This window comes from Chenopodium album, chromosome 5 (assembly GCF_948465745.1).
Source record: "Chenopodium album chromosome 5, dcCheAlbu1.1, whole genome shotgun sequence".
Classification (NCBI taxonomy): Eukaryota; Viridiplantae; Streptophyta; class Magnoliopsida; order Caryophyllales; family Amaranthaceae; genus Chenopodium; species Chenopodium album.
The window spans coordinates 57,903,047-57,918,791 of record NC_137838.1 but is presented as its reverse complement, the minus strand read 5'-3'; the positions used below and the strand labels follow the sequence as shown (position 1 = coordinate 57,918,791).

The following is a 15,745-nucleotide window of genomic DNA, read 5'->3' as shown; positions in this document are numbered from 1 at the left end:
ATAACCGAAAACAAATAAAAATTACGAATTCGGCAAAAAAGGGGTGCAACACGAGGACTTCCCAAGAGGTCACCCATCCTAGTACTACTCTCGCCCAAGCACGCTTAACTGCGGAGTTCTGATGGGATCCGGTGCATTAGTGCTGGTATGATCGCACCCATTTACTTATTGCGCTATTTTGTATTTATACCCTTTCCAGCCTCTGATTTCCGTCGAAATGTCGTAACTGTGTGCCCGATCGTCCGAATTAAACATTTTTTTTTTCAAATTGGTTTTTTTTTCGAGATCTACGCGTCCCAAACCATTTCCCACTCAAAATAACCGAAAACAAATAAAAATTACGAATTCGGCAAAAAAGGGGTGCAACACGAGGACTTCCTAGGAGGTCACCCATCCTAGTACTACTCTCGCCCAAGCACGCTTAACTGCGGAGTTCTGATGGGATCCGGTGCATTAGTGCTGGTATGATCGCACCCATTTACTTATTGCGCTATTTTGTATTTATACCCTTTCCAGCCTCTGATTTCCTTCGAAATGCCGTAACTTTGTGCCCGATCGTCCGAATTGAACATTTTTTTTTTCAAATTGGTTTTTTTTTCGAGATCTACGCGTCCCAAACCATTTCCCATCTCAAAATAACCGAAAACAAATAAAAATTACGAATTCGGCAAAAAAGGGGTGCAACACGAGGACTTCCCAGGAGGTCACCCATCCTAGTACTACTCTCGCCCAAGCACGCTTAACTGCAGAGTTCTGATGGGATCCGGTGCATTAGTGCTGGTATGATTGCAACCATTTACTTATTGCGCTATTTTGTATTTATACCCTTTCCAGCCTCTGATTTCCTTCAAAATGCCGTAACTTTGTCCCCGATCGTCCGAATTAAACATTTTTTTTTTCAAATTGATTTTTTTTGTAGATCTACACGTCCCAAACCATTTCCCATCTCAAAATAACCGAAAACAAATAAAAATTACGAATTCGGCAAAAAAGGGGTGCAACACGAGGACTTCCCAGGGGGTCACCCATCCTAGTACTACTCTCGCCCAAGCACGCTTAACTGCAGAGTTCTGATGGGATCCGGTGCATTAGTGCTGGTATGATCGCACCCATTTACTTATTGTGCTATTTTGTATTTATACCTTTTCCAGCCTCTGATTTCCTTCAAAATGTCGTAACTTTGTCCCCGATCGTCCGAATTAAACATTTTTTTTTTCAAATTGATTTTTTTTTAGATCTACACGTCCCAAACCATTTCCCATCTCAAAATAACCGAAAACAAATAAAAATTACGAATTCGGCAAAAAAAGGGGTGCAACACGAGGACTTCCCAGGAGGTCACCCATCCTAGTACTACTCTCGCCCAAGCACGCTTAACTGCGGAGTTCTGATGGGATCCGGTGCATTAGTGCTGGTATGATCGCACCCATTTACTTATTGTGCTATTTTGTATTTATACCTTTTCCAGCCCCTGATTTCCTTCGAAATGCCGTAACTTTGTCCCTGAAATTCCGAATTAAACATTTTTTTTTTCAAATTATTTTTTTTGTAGATCTACGCGTCCCAAACCATTTCCCATCTCAAAATAACCGAAAACAAATAAAAATTACGAATTCGGCAAAAAAGGGGTGCAACACGAGGACTTCCCAGGAGGTCACCCATCCTAGTACTACTCTCGCCCAAGCACGCTTAACTAAAAGTTCTGATGGGATCCGGTGCATAAGTGCTGGTATGATCGCACCCGTTTACTTATTGTGCTATTTTGTATTTATACCTTTTCCAGCCCCTGATTTCCTTCGAAATGCCGTAACTTTGTCCCCGATCGTCCGAATTAAACATTTTTTTTTTCAAATTATTTTTTTTTGTAGATCTACGCGTCCCAAACCATTTCCCATCTCAAAATAACCGAAAACAAATAAAAATTACGAATTCGGCAAAAAAGGGGTGCAACACGAGGACTTCCCAGGAGGTCACCCATCCTAGTACTACTCTCGCCCAAGCACGCTTAACTGCGGAGTTCTGATGGGATCCGGTGCATTAGTGCTGGTATGATCGCACCCATTTACTTATTGTGCTATTTTGTATTTATACCTTTTCCAGCCCCTGATTTCCTTCGAAATGCCGTAACTTTGTCCCCGATCGTCCGAATTAAACATTTTTTTTTCAAATTATTTTTTTTGTAGATCTACGCGTCCCAAACCATTTCCCATCTCAAAATAACCGAAAACAAATCAAAATTACGAATTCGGCAAAAAAGGGGTGCAACACGAGGACTTCCCAGGCGGTCACCCATCCTAGTACTACTCTCGCCCAAGCACGCTTAACTGCGGAGTTCTGATGGGATCCGGTGCATTAGTGCTGGTATGATCGCACCCATTTACTTATTGCGCTATTTTGTATTTATACCCTTTCCAGCCTCTGATTTCCTTCGAAATTTCGTAACTTTGTCCCCGATCGTCCGAATTAAACATTTTTTTTTTCAAATTGATTTTTTTTGTAGATCTACACGTCCCAAACCATTTCCCATCTCAAAATAACCGAAAACAAATAAAAATTAAGAATTCGGCAAAAAAGGGGTGCAACACGAGGACTTCCCAGGGGGTCACCCATCCTAGTACTACTCTCGCCCAAGCACGCTTAACTGCGGAGTTCTGATGGGATCCGGTGCATTAGTGCTGGTATGATCGCACCCATTTACTTATTATGCTATTTTGTATTTATACCTTTTCCAGCCCCTGATTTCCTTCGAAATGCCGTAACTTTGTCCCCGATCGTTCGAATTAAACATTTTTTTTTTCAAATTATTTTTTTTTGTAGATCTACGCGTCCCAAACCATTTCCCATCTCAAAATAACCGAAAACAAATAAAAATTACGAATTCGGCAAAAAAGGGGTGCAACACGAGGACTTCCCAGGAGGTCACCCATCCTAGTACTACTCTCGCCCAAGCACGCTTAACTGCGGAGTTCTGATGGGATCCGGTGCATTAGTGCTGGTATGATCGCACCCATTTACTTATTGTGCTATTTTGTATTTATACCTTTTCCAGCCCCTGATTTCCTTCGAAATGCCGTAACTTTGTCCCCGAAATTCCGAATTAAACATTTTTTTTTTCAAATTATTTTTTTTTGTAGATCTACGTGTCCCAAACCATTTCCCATCTCAAAATAACCGAAAACAAATAAAAATTACGAATTCGGCAAAAAAGGGGTGCAACACGAGGACTTCCCAGGAGGTCACCCATCCTAGTACTACTCTCGCCCAAGCACGCTTAACTGCGGAGTTATGATGGGATCCGGTGCATTAATGCTGGTATGATCGCACCCATTTACTTATTGTGCTATTTTGTATTTATACCTTTTCCAGCCCCTGATTTCCTTCGAAATGCCGTAACTTTGTCCCCGATCGTCCGAATTAAACATTTTTTTTTTCAAATTATTTTTTTTTGTAGATCTACGCGTCCCAAACCATTTCCTATCTCAAAATAACCGAAAACAAATAAAAATTACGAATTCGGCAAAAAAGGGGTGCAACACGAGGACTTCCCAGGAGGTCACCCATCCTGGTACTACTCTCGCCCAAGCACGCTTAACTGCGGAGTTATGATGGGATCCGGTGCATTAGTGCTGGTATGATCGCACCCATTTACTTATTGTGCTATTTTGTATTTATACCTTTTCCAGCCCCTGATTTCCTTCGAAATGTCGTAACTTTGTCCCCGATCGTCCGAATTAAACATTTTTTTTTCAAATTATTTTTTTTGTAGATCTACGCGTCCCAAACCATTTCCCATCTCAAAATAACCGAAAACAAATAAAAATTACGAATTCGGCAAAAAAGGGGTTCAACACGAGGACTTCCCAGGAGGTCACCCATCCTAGTACTACTCTCGCCCAAGCACGCTTAACTGCGGAGTTCTGATGGGATCCGGTGCATTAGTGCTGGTATGATCGCACCCATTTACTTATTGCGCTATTTTGTATTTATACCTTTTCCAGCCCCTGATTTCCTTCGAAATGCCGTAACTTTGTCTCCGATCGTCCGAATTAAACATTTTTTTTTTCAAATTGGTTTTTTTTGTAGATCTACACGTCCCAAACCATTTCCCATCTCAAAATAACCGAAAACAAATAAAAATTACGAATTCGGCAAAAAAGGGGTGCAACACGAGGACTTCCCAGGAGGTCACCCATCCTAGTACTACTCTCGCCCAAGCACGCTTAACTGCGGAGTTCTGATGGGATCCGGTGCATTAGTGCTGGTATGATCGCACCCGTTTACTTATTGTACTATTTTGTATTTATACCTTTTCCAGCCCCTGATTTCCTTCGAAATGCCGTAACTTTGTCCCCGATCGTCCGAATTAAACATTTTTTTTTTCAAATTGGTTTTTTTTGTAGATCTACACGTCCCAAACCATTTCCCATCTCAAAATAACCGAAAACAAATAAAAATTACGAATTCGGCAAAAAAGGGGTGCAACACGAGGACTTCCCAGGAGGTCACCCATCCTAGTACTACTCTCGCCCAAGCACGCTTAACTGCGGAGTTCTGATGGGATCCGGTGCATTAGTGTTGGTATGATCGCACCCATTTACTTATTGCGCTATTTTGTATTTATACCTTTTCCAGCCCCTGATTTCCTTCGAAATGCCGTAACTTTGTCCCCGATCGTCCGAATTAAACATTTTTTTTTTCAAATTGGTTTTTTTTGTAGATCTACACGTCCCAAACCATTTCCCATCTCAAAATAACCGAAAACAAATAAAAATTACGAATTCGGCAAAAAAGGGATGCAACACGAGGACTTCCCAGGAGGTCACCCATCCTAGTACTACTCTCGCCCAAGCACGCTTAACTGCGGAGTTCTGATGGGATCCGGTGCATTAGTGCTGGTATGATCGCACCCGTTTACTTATTGTACTATTTTGTATTTATACCTTTTCCAGCCCCTGATTTCCTTCGAAATGCCGTAACTTTGTCCCCGATCGTCCGAATTATACATTTTTTTTTTCAAATTATTTTTTTTTGTAGATCTACGCGTCCCAAACCATTTCCTATCTCAAAATAACCGAAAACAAATAAAAATTACGAATTCGGCAAAAAAGGGGTGCAACACGAGGACTTCCCAGGAGGTCACCCATCCTAGTACTACTCTCGCCCAAGCACGCTTAACTGCAGAGTTCTGATGGGATCCGGTGCATTAGTGCTGGTATGATCGCACCCATTTACTTATTGTGCTATTTTGTATTTATACCTTTTCCAGCCCCTGATTTCCTTCGAAATGCCGTAACTTTGTCCCCAATTGTCCGAATTAAACATTTTTTTTTCAAATTATTTTTTTTGTAGATCTACGCGTCCCAAACCATTTCCCATCTCAAAATAACCGAAAACAAATAAAAATTACGAATTCGGCAAAAAAGGGGTGCAACACGAGGACTTCCCAGGAGGTCACCCATCCTAGTACTACTCTCGCCCAAGCACACTTAACTGCGGAGTTCTGATGGGATCCGGTGCATTAGTGCTGGTATGATCGCACCCATTTACTTATTGTGCTATTTTGTATTTATACCTTTTCCAGCCCCTGATTTCCTTCGAAATGCCGTAACTTTGTCCCCAATTGTCCGAATTAAACATTTTTTTTCAAATTATTTTTTTTGTAGATCTACGCGTCCCAAACCATTTCCCATCTCAAAATAACCGAAAACAAATAAAAATTACGAATTCGGCAAAAAAGGGGTGCAACACGAGGACTTCCCAGGAGGTCACCCATCCTAGTACTACTCTCGCCCAAGCACGCTTAACTGCGGAGTTCTGATGGGATCCGGTGCATTAGTGCTGGTATGATCGCACCCGTTTACTTATTGTGCTATTTTGTATTTATACGTTTTCCAGCCCCTGATTTCCTTCGAAATGCCGTAACTTTGTCCCCGATCGTCCGAATTAAACATTATTTTTTTCAAATTATTTTTTTTTGTAGATCTACGCGTCCCAAACCATTTCCCATCTCAAAATAACCGAAAACAAATAAAAATTACGAATTCGGCAAAAAAGGGGTGCAACACGAGGACTTCCCAGGAGGTCACCCATCCTAGTACTACTCTCGCCCAAGCACGCTTAACTGCGGAATTCTGATGGGATCCGGTGCATTAGTGCTGGTATGATCGCACCCATTTACTTATTGTGCTATTTTGTATTTATACCTTTTCCAGCCCCTGATTTCCTTCGAAATGCCGTAACTTTGTCCCCGATCGTCCGAATTAAACATTTTTTTTTTCAAATTGGTTTTTTTTGTAGATCTACACGTCCCAAACCATTTCCCATCTCAAAATAACCGAAAACAAATAAAAATTACGAATTCGGCAAAATAGGGGTGCAACACGAGGACTTCCCAGGAGGTCACCCATCCTAGTACTACTCTCGCCCAAGCACGCGTAACTGCGGAGTTCTGATGGGATCCGGTGCATTAGTGCTGGTATGATCGCACCCATTTACTTATTGTGCTATTTTGTATTTATACCTTTTCCAGCTCCTGATTTCCTTCGAAATGCCGTAACTTTGTCCCCGATCGTCCGAATTAAACATTTTTTTTTCAAATTATTTTTTTTGTAGATCTACGCGTCCCAAACCATTTCCCATCTCAAAATAACCGAAAACAAATAAAAATTACGAATTCGGCAAAAAAGGGGTTCAACACGAGGACTTCCCAGGAGGTCACCCATCCTAGTACTACTCTCGCCCAAGCACGCTTAACTGCGGAGTTCTGATGGGATCCGGTGCATTAGTGCTGGTATGATCGCACCCATTTACTTATTGCGCTATTTTGTATTTATACCTTTTCCAGCCCCTGATTTCCTTCGAAATGCCGTAACTTTGTCCCCGATCGTCCGAATTAAACATTTTTTTTTTCAAATTGGTTTTTTTTGTAGATCTACACGTCCCAAACCATTTCCCATCTCAAAATAACCGAAAACAAATAAAAATTACGAATTCGGCAAAAAAAGGGTGCAACACGAGGACTTCCCAGGAGGTCACCCATCCTAGTACTACTCTCGCCCAAGCACGCTTAACTGCGGAGTTCTGATGGGATCCGGTGCATTAGTGCTGGTATGATCGCACCCATTTACTTATTGTGCTATTTTGTATTTATACCTTTTCCAACCCCTGATTTCCTTCGAAATGCCGTAACTTTGTCCCCGATCGTCCGAATTAAACATTTTTTTTTCAAATTATTTTTTTTGTAGATCTACGCGTCCCAAACCATTTCCCATCTCAAAATAACCGAAAACAAATAAAAATTACGAATTCGGCAAAAAAGGGGTGCAACACGAGGACTTCCCAGGAGGTCACCCATCCTTGTACTACTCTCGCCCAAGCACGCTTAACTGCGGAGTTCTGATGGGATCCGGTGCATTAGGGCTGCTATTATCGCACCCATTTACTTATTGCGCTATTTTGTATTTATACCTTTTCCAGCCCCTGATTTCCTTCGAAATGCCGTAACTTTGTCCCCGATCGTCCGAATTAAACATTTTTTTTTTCAAATTATTTTTTTTGTAGATCTACGCGTCCCAAACCATTTCCCATCTCAAAATAACCGAAAACAAATAAAAATTACGAATTCGGCAAAAAAGGGGTGCAACACGAGGACTTCCCAAGAGGTCACCCATCCTAGTACTACTCTCGCCCAAGCACGCTTAACTGCGGAGTTCTGATGGGATCCGGTGCATTAGTGCTGGTATGATCGCACCCATTTACTTATTGCGCTATTTTGTATTTATACCTTTTCCAGCCCCTGATTTCCTTCGAAATGCCGTAACTTTGTCCCCGATCGTCCGAATTAAACATTTTTTTTTTCAAATTGGTTTTTTTTGTAGATTTACACGTCCCAAACCATTTCCCATCTCAAAATAACCGAAAACAAATAAAAATTACGAATTCGGCAAAAAAGGGGTGCAACACGAGGACTTCCCAGGAGGTCACCCATCCTAGTACTACTCTCGCCCAAGCACGCTTAACTGCGGAGTTATGATGGGATCCGGTGCATTAGTGCTGGTATGATCGCACACATTTACTTATTGTGCTATTTTGTATTTATACCTTTTCCAGCCCCTGATTTCCTTCGAAATGCCGTAACTTTGTCCCCGATCGTCCGAATTAAACATTTTTTTTTCAAATTATTTTTTTTGTAGATCTACGCGTCCCAAACCATTTCCCATCTCAAAATAACCGAAAACAAATAAAAATTACGAATTCAGCAAAAAAGGGGTGCAACACGAGGACTTCCCAGGAGGTCACCCACCCTAGTACTACTCTCGCCCAAGCACGCTTAACTGCGGAGTTCTGATGGGATCCGGTGCATTAGTGCTGGTATGATCGCACCCATTTACTTATTGCGCTATTTTGTATTTATACCTTTTCCAGCCCCTGATTTCCTTCGAAATGCCGTAACTTTGTCCCCGATCGTCCGAATTAAACATTTTTTTTTTCAAATTGGTTTTTTTTGTAGATCTACACGTCCCAAACCATTTCCCATCTCAAAATAACCGAAAACAAATAAAAATTACGAATTCGGCAAAAAAGGGGTGCAACACGAGGACTTCCCAGGAGGTCACCCATCCTAGTACTACTCTCGCCCAAGCACGCTTAACTGCGGAGTTCTGATGGGATCCGGTGCATTAGTGCTGGTATGATCGCATTCGTTTACTTATTGTGCTATTTTGTATTTATACCTTTTCCAGCCCCTGATTTCCTTCGAAATGCCGTAACTTTGTCCCCGATCGTCCGAATTAAACATTTTTTTTTTCAAATTATTTTTTTTGTAGATCTACGCGTCCCAAACCATTTCCCATCTCAAAATAACCGAAAACAAATAAAAATTACGAATTCGGCAAAAAAGGGGTGCAACACGAGGACTTCCCAAGAGGTCACCCATCCTAGTACTACTCTCGCCCAAGCACGCTTAACTGCGGAGTTCTGATGGGATCCGGTGCATTAGTGCTGGTATGATCGCACCCATTTACTTATTGCGCTATTTTGTATTTATACCTTTTCCAGCCCCTGATTTCCTTCGAAATGCCGTAACTTTGTCCCCGATCGTCCGAATTAAACATTTTTTTTTCAAATTGGTTTTTTTTGTAGATCTACACGTCCCAAACCATTTCCCATCTCAAAATAACCGAAAACAAATAAAAATTACGAATTCGGCAAAAAAGGGGTGCAACACGAGGACTTCCCAGGAGGTCACCCATCCTAGTACTACTCTCGCCCAAGCACGCTTAACTGCGGAGTTCTGATGGGATCCGGTGCATTAGTGCTAGTATGATCGCACCCATTTACTTATTGTGCTATTTTGTATTTATACCTTTTCCAGCCCCTGATTTCCTTCGAAATGCCGTAACTTTGTCCCCGATCGTCCGAATTAAACATTTTTTTTTCAAATTATTTTTTTTGTAGATCTACGCGTCCCAAACCATTTCCCATCTCAAAAATAACCGAAAACAAATAAAAATTACGAATTCGGCAAAAAAGGGGTGCAACACGAGGACTTCCCAGGAGGTCACCCATCCTAGTACTACTCTCGCCCAAGCACACTTAACTGCGGAGTTCTGATGGGATCCGGTGCATTAGTGCTGGTATGATCGCACCCATTTACTTATTGCGCTATTTTGTATTTATACCTTTTCCAGCCCCTGATTACCTTCGAAATGCCGTAACTTTGTCCCCGATCGTCCGAATTAAACATTTTTTTTTCAAATTGGTTTTTTTTGTAGATCTACACGTCCCAAACCATTTCCCATCTCAAAATAACCGAAAACAAATAAAAATTACGAATTCGTCAAAATAGGGGTGCAACACGAGGACTTCCCAGGAGGTCACCCATCCTAGTACTACTCTCGCCCAAGCACGCTTAACTGCGGAGTTCTGATGGGATCCGGTGCATTAGTGCTGGTATGATCGCACCCATTTACTTATTGTGCTATTTTGTATTTATACCTTTTCCAGCCCCTAATTTTCTTCGAAATGCCGTAACTTTGTCCCCGATCGTCCGAATTAAACATTTTTTTTTCAAATTATTTTTTTTGTAGATCTACGCGTCCCAAACCATTTCCCATCTCAAAATAACCGAAAACAAATAAAAATTACGAATTCGGCAAAAAACGGGTGCAACACGAGGACTTCCCAGGAGGTCACCCATCCTAATACTACTCTCGCCCAAGCACGCTTAACTGCGGAGTTCTGATGGGATCCGGTGCATTAGTGCTGGTATGATCGCACCCGTTTACTTATTGTGCTATTTTGTATTTATACCTTTTCCAGCCCCTGATTTCCTTCGAAATGCCGTAACTTTGTCCCCGATCGTCCGAATTAAACATTTTTTTTTCAAATTATTTTTTTTGTAGATCTACACGTCCCAAACCATTTCCCATCTCAAAATAACCGAAAACAAATAAAAATTACGAATTCGGCAAAAAAGGGGTGCAACACGAGGACTTCCCAGGAGGTCACCCATCCTAGTACTACTCTCGCCCAAGCACACTTAACTGCGGAGTTCTGATGGGATCCGGTGCATTAGTGCTGGTATGATCGCACCCATTTACTTATTGCGCTATTTTGTATTTATACCTTTTCCAGCCCCTGATTACCTTCGAAATGCCGTAACTTTGTCCCCGATCGTCCGAATTAAACATTTTTTTTTTCAAATTGGTTTTTTTTGTAGATCTACACGTCCCAAACCATTTCCCATCTCAAAATAACCGAAAACAAATAAAAATTACGAATTCGTCAAAATAGGGGTGCAACACGAGGACTTCCCAGGAGGTCACCCATCCTAGTACTACTCTCGCCCAAGCACGCTTAACTGCGGAGTTCTGATGGGATCCGGTGCATTAGTGCTGGTATGATCGCACCCATTTACTTATTGTGCTATTTTGTATTTATACCTTTTCCAGCCCCTAATTTTCTTCGAAATGCCGTAACTTTGTCCCCGATCGTCCGAATTAAACATTTTTTTTTCAAATTATTTTTTTTGTAGATCTACGCGTCCCAAACCATTTCCCATCTCAAAATAACCGAAAACAAATAAAAATTACGAATTCGGCAAAAAACGGGTGCAACACGAGGACTTCCCAGGAGGTCACCCATCCTAATACTACTCTCGCCCAAGCACGCTTAACTGCGGAGTTCTGATGGGATCCGGTGCATTAGTGCTGGTATGATCGCACCCGTTTACTTATTGTGCTATTTTGTATTTATACCTTTTCCAGCCCCTGATTTCCTTCGAAATGCCGTAACTTTGTCCCCGATCGTCCGAATTAAACATTTTTTTTTCAAATTATTTTTTTTGTAGATCTACACGTCCCAAACCATTTCCCATCTCAAAATAACCGAAAACAAATAAAAATTACGAATTCGGCAAAAAAGGGGTGCAACACGAGGACTTCCCAGGAGGTCACCCATCCTAATACTACTCTCGCCCAAGCACGCTTAACTGCGGAGTTCTGATGGGATCCGGTGCATTAGTGATGGTATGATCGCACCCATTTACTTATTGTGCTATTTTGTATTTATACCTTTTCCAGCCCCTGATTTCCTTCGAAATGCCGTAACTTTGTCCCCGATCGTCCGAATTAAACATTTTTTTTTCAAATTATTTTTTTTGTAGATCTACGCGTCCCAAACCATTTCCCATCTCAAAATAACCGAAAACAAATAAAAATTACGAATTCGGCAAAAAAGGGGTGCAACACGAGGACTTCCCAGGAGGTCACCCATCCTAGTACTACTCTCGCCCAAGCACGCTTAACTGCGGAGTTCTGATGGGATCCGGTGCATTAGTGCTGGTATGATCGCACCCATTTACTTATTGCGCTATTTTGTATTTTTACCTTTTCTAGCCCCTGATTTCCTTCGAAATGCCGTAACTTTAAAATTACGAATTCGGCAAAATAGGGGTGCAACACGAGGACTTCCCAGGAGGTCACCCATCCTAGTATTACTCTCGCCCAAGCACGCTTAACTGCGGAGTTCTGATGGGATCCGGTGCATTAGTGCTGGTATGATCGCACCCATTTACTTATTGTGCTATTTTGTATTTATACCTTTTCCAGCCCCTGATTTCCTTCGAAATGCCGTAACTTTGTCCCCGATCGTCCGAATTAAACATTTTTTTTTTCAAATTATTTTTTTTTGTAGATCTACGCGTCCCAAACCATTTCCCATCTCAAAATAACCGAAAACAAATAAAAATTACGAATTCGGCAATAAAGGGGTGCAAAACGAGGACTTCCCAGGAGGTCACCCATCCTAATACTACTCTCGCCCAAGCACGCTTAACTGCGGAGTTCTGATGGGATCCGGTGCATTAGTGCTGGTATGATCGCACCCATTTACTTATTGTGCTATTTTGTATTTATACCTTTTCCAGCCCCTGATTTCCTTCGAAATGCCGTAACTTTGTCCCCGATCGTCCGAATTAAACATTTTTTTTTCAAATTATTTTTTTTGTAGATCTACGCGTCCCAAACCATTTCCCATCTCAAAATAACCGAAAACAAATAAAAATTACGAATTCGGCAAAAAAGGGGTGCAACACGAGGACTTCCCAGGAGGTCACCCATCCTAGTACTACTCTCGCCCAAGCACGCTTAACTGCGGAGTTCTGATGGGATCCGGTGCATTAGTGCTGGTATGATCGCACCCATTTACTTATTGCGCTATTTTGTATTTTTACCTTTTCTAGCCCCTGATTTCCTTCGAAATGCCGTAACTTTGTCCCCGATCGTCCGAATTAAACATTTTTTTTTTCAAATTGGTTTTTTTTGTAGATCTACACGTCCCAAACCATTTCCCATCTTAAAATAACCGAAAACAAATAAAAATTACGAATTCGGCAAAATAGGGGTGCAACACGAGGACTTCCCAGGAGGTCACCCATCCTAGTATTACTCTCGCCCAAGCACGCTTAACTGCGGAGTTCTGATGGGATCCGGTGCATTAGTGCTGGTATGATCGCACCCATTTACTTATTGTGCTATTTTGTATTTATACCTTTTCCAGCCCCTGATTTCCTTCGAAATGCCGTAACTTTGTCCCCGATCGTCCGAATTAAACATTTTTTTTTTCAAATTATTTTTTTTTGTAGATCTACGCGTCCCAAACCATTTCCCATCTCAAAATAACCGAAAACAAATAAAAATTACGAATTCGGCAAAAAAGGGGTGCAAAACGAGGACTTCCCAGGAGGTCACCCATCCTAATACTACTCTCGCCCAAGCACGCTTAACTGCGGAGTTCTGATGGGATCCGGTGCATTAGTGCTGGTATGATCGCACCCATTTACTTATTGTGCTATTTTGTATTTATACCTTTTCCAGCCCCTGATTTCCTTCGAAATGCCGTAACTTTGTCCCCGATCGTCCGAATTAAACATTTTTTTTTCAAATTATTTTTTTTGTAGATCTACGCGTCCCAAACCATTTCCCATCTCAAAACAACCGAAAACAAATAAAAATTACGAATTCGGCAAAGAAGGGGTGCAACACGAGGACTTCCCAGGAGGTCACCCATCCTAGTACTACTCTCGCCCAAGCACGCTTAACTGCGGAGTTCTGATGGGATCCGGTGCATTAGTGCTGGTATGATCGCACCCATTTACTTATTGTGCTATTTTGTATTTATACCTTTTCCAGCCCCTGATTTCCTTCGAAATGCCGTAACTTTGTCCCCGATCGTCCGAATTAAACATTTTTTTTTTCTAATTATTTTTTTTTGTAGATCTACGCGTCCCAAACCATTTCCCATCTCAAAATAACCGAAAACAAATAAAAATTACGAATTCGGCAAAAAAGGGGTGCAAAACGAGGACTTCCCAGGAGGTCACCCATCCTAATACTACTCTCGCCCAAGCACGCTGAACTGCGGAGTTCTGATGGGATCCGTTGCATTAGTGCTGGTATGATCGCACCCATTTACTTATTGTGCTATTTTGTATTTATACCTTTTCCAGCCCCTGATTTCCTTCGAAATGCCGTAACTTTGTCCCCGATCGTCCGAATTAAACATTTTTTTTTTCAAATTGGTTTTTTTTGTAGATCTACACGTCCCAAACCATTTCCCATCTCAAAATAACCGAAAACAAATAAAAATTACGAATTCGGCAAAATAGGGGTGCAACACGAGGACTTCCCAGGAGGTCACCCATCCTAGTACTACTCTCGCCCAAGCACGCTTAACTGCGGAGTTCTGATGGGATCCGGTGCATTAGTGCTGGTATGATCGCACCCATTTACTTATTGTGCTATTTTGTATTTATACCTTTTCCAGCCCCTGATTTCCTTCGAAATGCCGTAACTTTGTCCCCGATCGTCCGAATTAAACATTTTTTTTTCAAATTATTTTTTTTTGTAGATCTACGCGTCCCAAACCATTTCCCATCTCAAAATAACCGAATACAAATAAAAATTACGAATTCGGCAAAAAAGGGGTGCAACACGAGGACTTCCCAGGAGGTCACCCATCCTAGTACTACTCTCGCCCAAGCACGCTTAACTGCGGAGTTCTGATGGGATCCGGTGCATTAGTGCTGGTATGATCGCACCCATTTACTTATTGCGCTATTTTGTATTTATACCTTTTCCAGCCCCTGATTTCCTTCGAAATGCCGTAACTTTGTCCCCGATCGTCCGAATTAAACATTTTTTTTTCAAATTATTTTTTTTGTAGATCTACGCGTCCCAAACCATTTCCCATCTCAAAATAACCGAAAACAAATAAAAATTACGAATTCGGCAAAGAAGGGGTGCAACACGAGGACTTCCCAGGAGGTCACCCATCCTAGTACTACTCTCGCCCAAGCACGCTTAACTGCGGAGTTCTGATGGGATCCGGTGCATTAGTGCTGGTATGATCGCACCCATTTACTTATTGCGCTATTTTGTATTTTTACCTTTTCTAGCCCCTGATTTCCTTCGAAATGCCGTAACTTTGTCCCCGATCGTCCGAATTAAACATTTTTTTTTTCAAATTGGTTTTTTTTGTAGATCTACACGTCCCAAACCATTTCCCATCTCAAAATAACCGAAAACAAATAAAAATTACGAATTCGGCAAAATAGGGGTGCAACACGAGGACATCCCAGGAGGTCACCCATCCTAGTACTACTCTCGCCCAAGCACGCTTAACTGCGGAGTTCTGATGGGATCCGGTGCATTAGTGCTGGTATGATCGCACCCATTTACTTATTGCGCTATTTTGTATTTATACCTTTTCCAGCCCCTGATTTCCTTCGAAATGCCGTAACTTTGTCCCCGATCGTCCGAATTAAACATTTTTTTTTCAAATTATTTTTTTTTTGTAGATCTACGCGTCCCAAACCATTTCCCATCTCAAAATAACCGAAAACAAATAAAAATTACGAATTCGGCAAAAAAGGGGTGCAACACGAGGACTTCCCAGGAGGTCACCCATCCTAGTACTACTCTCGCCCAAGCACGCTTAACTGCGGAGTTCTGATGGGATCCGGTGCATTAGTGCTGGTATGATCGCACCCATTTACTTATTGTGCTATTTTGTATTTATACCTTTTCCAGCCCCTGATTTCCTTCGAAATGCCGTAACTTTGTCCCCGATCGTCTGAATTAAACATTTTTTTTTCAAATTATTTTTTTTGTAGATCTACGCGTCCCAAACCATTTCCCATCTCAAAATAACCGAAAACAAATAAAAATTACGAATTCGGCAAAAA

The 15,745-nt window shown here is 41.6% G+C and overlaps 50 non-coding genes across 50 annotated transcripts; all 50 read right to left on the bottom strand.

Annotated features, from left to right (window-relative positions):
* Positions 1-40: 40 nt before the first annotated feature.
* Positions 41-159, bottom strand: LOC145633626 (5S ribosomal RNA). The gene has a single exon (XR_014112932.1). It is a non-coding gene; the product is annotated as a 5S ribosomal RNA (ribosomal RNA).
* Positions 160-357: 198 nt separating this feature from the next.
* LOC145633653 (5S ribosomal RNA) lies at positions 358-476 on the bottom strand. The gene has a single exon (XR_014112959.1). It is a non-coding gene; the product is annotated as a 5S ribosomal RNA (ribosomal RNA).
* Positions 477-675: 199 nt separating this feature from the next.
* Positions 676-794, bottom strand: LOC145633770 (5S ribosomal RNA). The gene has a single exon (XR_014113072.1). It is a non-coding gene; the product is annotated as a 5S ribosomal RNA (ribosomal RNA).
* Positions 795-992: 198 nt separating this feature from the next.
* LOC145633672 (5S ribosomal RNA) lies at positions 993-1,111 on the bottom strand. Its single transcript, XR_014112977.1, has one exon. It is a non-coding gene; the product is annotated as a 5S ribosomal RNA (ribosomal RNA).
* Positions 1,112-1,309: 198 nt separating this feature from the next.
* On the bottom strand, positions 1,310-1,428 carry LOC145633335 (5S ribosomal RNA). The gene has a single exon (XR_014112667.1). It is a non-coding gene; the product is annotated as a 5S ribosomal RNA (ribosomal RNA).
* A 197-nt stretch (positions 1,429-1,625) lies between these two features.
* On the bottom strand, positions 1,626-1,743 carry LOC145634028 (5S ribosomal RNA). The gene has a single exon (XR_014113319.1). It is a non-coding gene; the product is annotated as a 5S ribosomal RNA (ribosomal RNA).
* Positions 1,744-1,941: 198 nt separating this feature from the next.
* LOC145633323 (5S ribosomal RNA) lies at positions 1,942-2,060 on the bottom strand. Its single transcript, XR_014112656.1, has one exon. It is a non-coding gene; the product is annotated as a 5S ribosomal RNA (ribosomal RNA).
* Positions 2,061-2,256: 196 nt separating this feature from the next.
* LOC145633615 (5S ribosomal RNA) lies at positions 2,257-2,375 on the bottom strand. Its single transcript, XR_014112922.1, has one exon. It is a non-coding gene; the product is annotated as a 5S ribosomal RNA (ribosomal RNA).
* A 198-nt stretch (positions 2,376-2,573) lies between these two features.
* Positions 2,574-2,692, bottom strand: LOC145633618 (5S ribosomal RNA). The gene has a single exon (XR_014112925.1). It is a non-coding gene; the product is annotated as a 5S ribosomal RNA (ribosomal RNA).
* Positions 2,693-2,890: 198 nt separating this feature from the next.
* LOC145633311 (5S ribosomal RNA) lies at positions 2,891-3,009 on the bottom strand. Its single transcript, XR_014112644.1, has one exon. It is a non-coding gene; the product is annotated as a 5S ribosomal RNA (ribosomal RNA).
* A 198-nt stretch (positions 3,010-3,207) lies between these two features.
* On the bottom strand, positions 3,208-3,326 carry LOC145633853 (5S ribosomal RNA). The gene has a single exon (XR_014113152.1). It is a non-coding gene; the product is annotated as a 5S ribosomal RNA (ribosomal RNA).
* A 198-nt stretch (positions 3,327-3,524) lies between these two features.
* Positions 3,525-3,643, bottom strand: LOC145633810 (5S ribosomal RNA). Its single transcript, XR_014113110.1, has one exon. It is a non-coding gene; the product is annotated as a 5S ribosomal RNA (ribosomal RNA).
* Positions 3,644-3,839: 196 nt separating this feature from the next.
* Positions 3,840-3,958, bottom strand: LOC145633776 (5S ribosomal RNA). Its single transcript, XR_014113078.1, has one exon. It is a non-coding gene; the product is annotated as a 5S ribosomal RNA (ribosomal RNA).
* Positions 3,959-4,156: 198 nt separating this feature from the next.
* Positions 4,157-4,275, bottom strand: LOC145633299 (5S ribosomal RNA). The gene has a single exon (XR_014112633.1). It is a non-coding gene; the product is annotated as a 5S ribosomal RNA (ribosomal RNA).
* Positions 4,276-4,473: 198 nt separating this feature from the next.
* LOC145633714 (5S ribosomal RNA) lies at positions 4,474-4,592 on the bottom strand. The gene has a single exon (XR_014113019.1). It is a non-coding gene; the product is annotated as a 5S ribosomal RNA (ribosomal RNA).
* A 198-nt stretch (positions 4,593-4,790) lies between these two features.
* Positions 4,791-4,909, bottom strand: LOC145633631 (5S ribosomal RNA). The gene has a single exon (XR_014112937.1). It is a non-coding gene; the product is annotated as a 5S ribosomal RNA (ribosomal RNA).
* A 198-nt stretch (positions 4,910-5,107) lies between these two features.
* Positions 5,108-5,226, bottom strand: LOC145633659 (5S ribosomal RNA). Its single transcript, XR_014112965.1, has one exon. It is a non-coding gene; the product is annotated as a 5S ribosomal RNA (ribosomal RNA).
* A 196-nt stretch (positions 5,227-5,422) lies between these two features.
* LOC145633639 (5S ribosomal RNA) lies at positions 5,423-5,541 on the bottom strand. Its single transcript, XR_014112945.1, has one exon. It is a non-coding gene; the product is annotated as a 5S ribosomal RNA (ribosomal RNA).
* A 195-nt stretch (positions 5,542-5,736) lies between these two features.
* LOC145633287 (5S ribosomal RNA) lies at positions 5,737-5,855 on the bottom strand. Its single transcript, XR_014112622.1, has one exon. It is a non-coding gene; the product is annotated as a 5S ribosomal RNA (ribosomal RNA).
* Positions 5,856-6,053: 198 nt separating this feature from the next.
* On the bottom strand, positions 6,054-6,172 carry LOC145633677 (5S ribosomal RNA). Its single transcript, XR_014112982.1, has one exon. It is a non-coding gene; the product is annotated as a 5S ribosomal RNA (ribosomal RNA).
* Positions 6,173-6,370: 198 nt separating this feature from the next.
* LOC145633739 (5S ribosomal RNA) lies at positions 6,371-6,489 on the bottom strand. Its single transcript, XR_014113042.1, has one exon. It is a non-coding gene; the product is annotated as a 5S ribosomal RNA (ribosomal RNA).
* A 196-nt stretch (positions 6,490-6,685) lies between these two features.
* Positions 6,686-6,804, bottom strand: LOC145633775 (5S ribosomal RNA). Its single transcript, XR_014113077.1, has one exon. It is a non-coding gene; the product is annotated as a 5S ribosomal RNA (ribosomal RNA).
* Positions 6,805-7,002: 198 nt separating this feature from the next.
* Positions 7,003-7,121, bottom strand: LOC145633589 (5S ribosomal RNA). Its single transcript, XR_014112899.1, has one exon. It is a non-coding gene; the product is annotated as a 5S ribosomal RNA (ribosomal RNA).
* Positions 7,122-7,317: 196 nt separating this feature from the next.
* Positions 7,318-7,436, bottom strand: LOC145634004 (5S ribosomal RNA). The gene has a single exon (XR_014113295.1). It is a non-coding gene; the product is annotated as a 5S ribosomal RNA (ribosomal RNA).
* A 197-nt stretch (positions 7,437-7,633) lies between these two features.
* On the bottom strand, positions 7,634-7,752 carry LOC145633625 (5S ribosomal RNA). The gene has a single exon (XR_014112931.1). It is a non-coding gene; the product is annotated as a 5S ribosomal RNA (ribosomal RNA).
* Positions 7,753-7,950: 198 nt separating this feature from the next.
* On the bottom strand, positions 7,951-8,069 carry LOC145633872 (5S ribosomal RNA). The gene has a single exon (XR_014113169.1). It is a non-coding gene; the product is annotated as a 5S ribosomal RNA (ribosomal RNA).
* Positions 8,070-8,265: 196 nt separating this feature from the next.
* On the bottom strand, positions 8,266-8,384 carry LOC145633611 (5S ribosomal RNA). The gene has a single exon (XR_014112919.1). It is a non-coding gene; the product is annotated as a 5S ribosomal RNA (ribosomal RNA).
* A 198-nt stretch (positions 8,385-8,582) lies between these two features.
* On the bottom strand, positions 8,583-8,701 carry LOC145633758 (5S ribosomal RNA). The gene has a single exon (XR_014113060.1). It is a non-coding gene; the product is annotated as a 5S ribosomal RNA (ribosomal RNA).
* A 197-nt stretch (positions 8,702-8,898) lies between these two features.
* On the bottom strand, positions 8,899-9,017 carry LOC145633624 (5S ribosomal RNA). The gene has a single exon (XR_014112930.1). It is a non-coding gene; the product is annotated as a 5S ribosomal RNA (ribosomal RNA).
* Positions 9,018-9,214: 197 nt separating this feature from the next.
* On the bottom strand, positions 9,215-9,333 carry LOC145633658 (5S ribosomal RNA). Its single transcript, XR_014112964.1, has one exon. It is a non-coding gene; the product is annotated as a 5S ribosomal RNA (ribosomal RNA).
* Positions 9,334-9,530: 197 nt separating this feature from the next.
* Positions 9,531-9,649, bottom strand: LOC145633638 (5S ribosomal RNA). The gene has a single exon (XR_014112944.1). It is a non-coding gene; the product is annotated as a 5S ribosomal RNA (ribosomal RNA).
* Positions 9,650-9,846: 197 nt separating this feature from the next.
* Positions 9,847-9,965, bottom strand: LOC145633276 (5S ribosomal RNA). Its single transcript, XR_014112611.1, has one exon. It is a non-coding gene; the product is annotated as a 5S ribosomal RNA (ribosomal RNA).
* Positions 9,966-10,161: 196 nt separating this feature from the next.
* On the bottom strand, positions 10,162-10,280 carry LOC145633747 (5S ribosomal RNA). Its single transcript, XR_014113049.1, has one exon. It is a non-coding gene; the product is annotated as a 5S ribosomal RNA (ribosomal RNA).
* Positions 10,281-10,476: 196 nt separating this feature from the next.
* Positions 10,477-10,595, bottom strand: LOC145633637 (5S ribosomal RNA). Its single transcript, XR_014112943.1, has one exon. It is a non-coding gene; the product is annotated as a 5S ribosomal RNA (ribosomal RNA).
* A 198-nt stretch (positions 10,596-10,793) lies between these two features.
* LOC145633265 (5S ribosomal RNA) lies at positions 10,794-10,912 on the bottom strand. The gene has a single exon (XR_014112601.1). It is a non-coding gene; the product is annotated as a 5S ribosomal RNA (ribosomal RNA).
* Positions 10,913-11,108: 196 nt separating this feature from the next.
* Positions 11,109-11,227, bottom strand: LOC145633745 (5S ribosomal RNA). The gene has a single exon (XR_014113048.1). It is a non-coding gene; the product is annotated as a 5S ribosomal RNA (ribosomal RNA).
* Positions 11,228-11,423: 196 nt separating this feature from the next.
* Positions 11,424-11,542, bottom strand: LOC145633829 (5S ribosomal RNA). Its single transcript, XR_014113128.1, has one exon. It is a non-coding gene; the product is annotated as a 5S ribosomal RNA (ribosomal RNA).
* A 196-nt stretch (positions 11,543-11,738) lies between these two features.
* Positions 11,739-11,857, bottom strand: LOC145634092 (5S ribosomal RNA). Its single transcript, XR_014113374.1, has one exon. It is a non-coding gene; the product is annotated as a 5S ribosomal RNA (ribosomal RNA).
* A 94-nt stretch (positions 11,858-11,951) lies between these two features.
* LOC145633692 (5S ribosomal RNA) lies at positions 11,952-12,070 on the bottom strand. Its single transcript, XR_014112997.1, has one exon. It is a non-coding gene; the product is annotated as a 5S ribosomal RNA (ribosomal RNA).
* Positions 12,071-12,268: 198 nt separating this feature from the next.
* LOC145633768 (5S ribosomal RNA) lies at positions 12,269-12,387 on the bottom strand. Its single transcript, XR_014113070.1, has one exon. It is a non-coding gene; the product is annotated as a 5S ribosomal RNA (ribosomal RNA).
* A 196-nt stretch (positions 12,388-12,583) lies between these two features.
* On the bottom strand, positions 12,584-12,702 carry LOC145634080 (5S ribosomal RNA). The gene has a single exon (XR_014113365.1). It is a non-coding gene; the product is annotated as a 5S ribosomal RNA (ribosomal RNA).
* A 198-nt stretch (positions 12,703-12,900) lies between these two features.
* On the bottom strand, positions 12,901-13,019 carry LOC145633690 (5S ribosomal RNA). The gene has a single exon (XR_014112995.1). It is a non-coding gene; the product is annotated as a 5S ribosomal RNA (ribosomal RNA).
* A 198-nt stretch (positions 13,020-13,217) lies between these two features.
* On the bottom strand, positions 13,218-13,336 carry LOC145633767 (5S ribosomal RNA). The gene has a single exon (XR_014113069.1). It is a non-coding gene; the product is annotated as a 5S ribosomal RNA (ribosomal RNA).
* A 196-nt stretch (positions 13,337-13,532) lies between these two features.
* LOC145634069 (5S ribosomal RNA) lies at positions 13,533-13,651 on the bottom strand. Its single transcript, XR_014113357.1, has one exon. It is a non-coding gene; the product is annotated as a 5S ribosomal RNA (ribosomal RNA).
* Positions 13,652-13,849: 198 nt separating this feature from the next.
* Positions 13,850-13,968, bottom strand: LOC145633992 (5S ribosomal RNA). Its single transcript, XR_014113284.1, has one exon. It is a non-coding gene; the product is annotated as a 5S ribosomal RNA (ribosomal RNA).
* A 198-nt stretch (positions 13,969-14,166) lies between these two features.
* On the bottom strand, positions 14,167-14,285 carry LOC145634057 (5S ribosomal RNA). Its single transcript, XR_014113347.1, has one exon. It is a non-coding gene; the product is annotated as a 5S ribosomal RNA (ribosomal RNA).
* Positions 14,286-14,482: 197 nt separating this feature from the next.
* LOC145634046 (5S ribosomal RNA) lies at positions 14,483-14,601 on the bottom strand. Its single transcript, XR_014113336.1, has one exon. It is a non-coding gene; the product is annotated as a 5S ribosomal RNA (ribosomal RNA).
* A 196-nt stretch (positions 14,602-14,797) lies between these two features.
* Positions 14,798-14,916, bottom strand: LOC145634034 (5S ribosomal RNA). Its single transcript, XR_014113324.1, has one exon. It is a non-coding gene; the product is annotated as a 5S ribosomal RNA (ribosomal RNA).
* A 198-nt stretch (positions 14,917-15,114) lies between these two features.
* On the bottom strand, positions 15,115-15,233 carry LOC145633751 (5S ribosomal RNA). The gene has a single exon (XR_014113053.1). It is a non-coding gene; the product is annotated as a 5S ribosomal RNA (ribosomal RNA).
* Positions 15,234-15,431: 198 nt separating this feature from the next.
* Positions 15,432-15,550, bottom strand: LOC145634022 (5S ribosomal RNA). Its single transcript, XR_014113313.1, has one exon. It is a non-coding gene; the product is annotated as a 5S ribosomal RNA (ribosomal RNA).
* Positions 15,551-15,745: the final 195 nt, after the last annotated feature.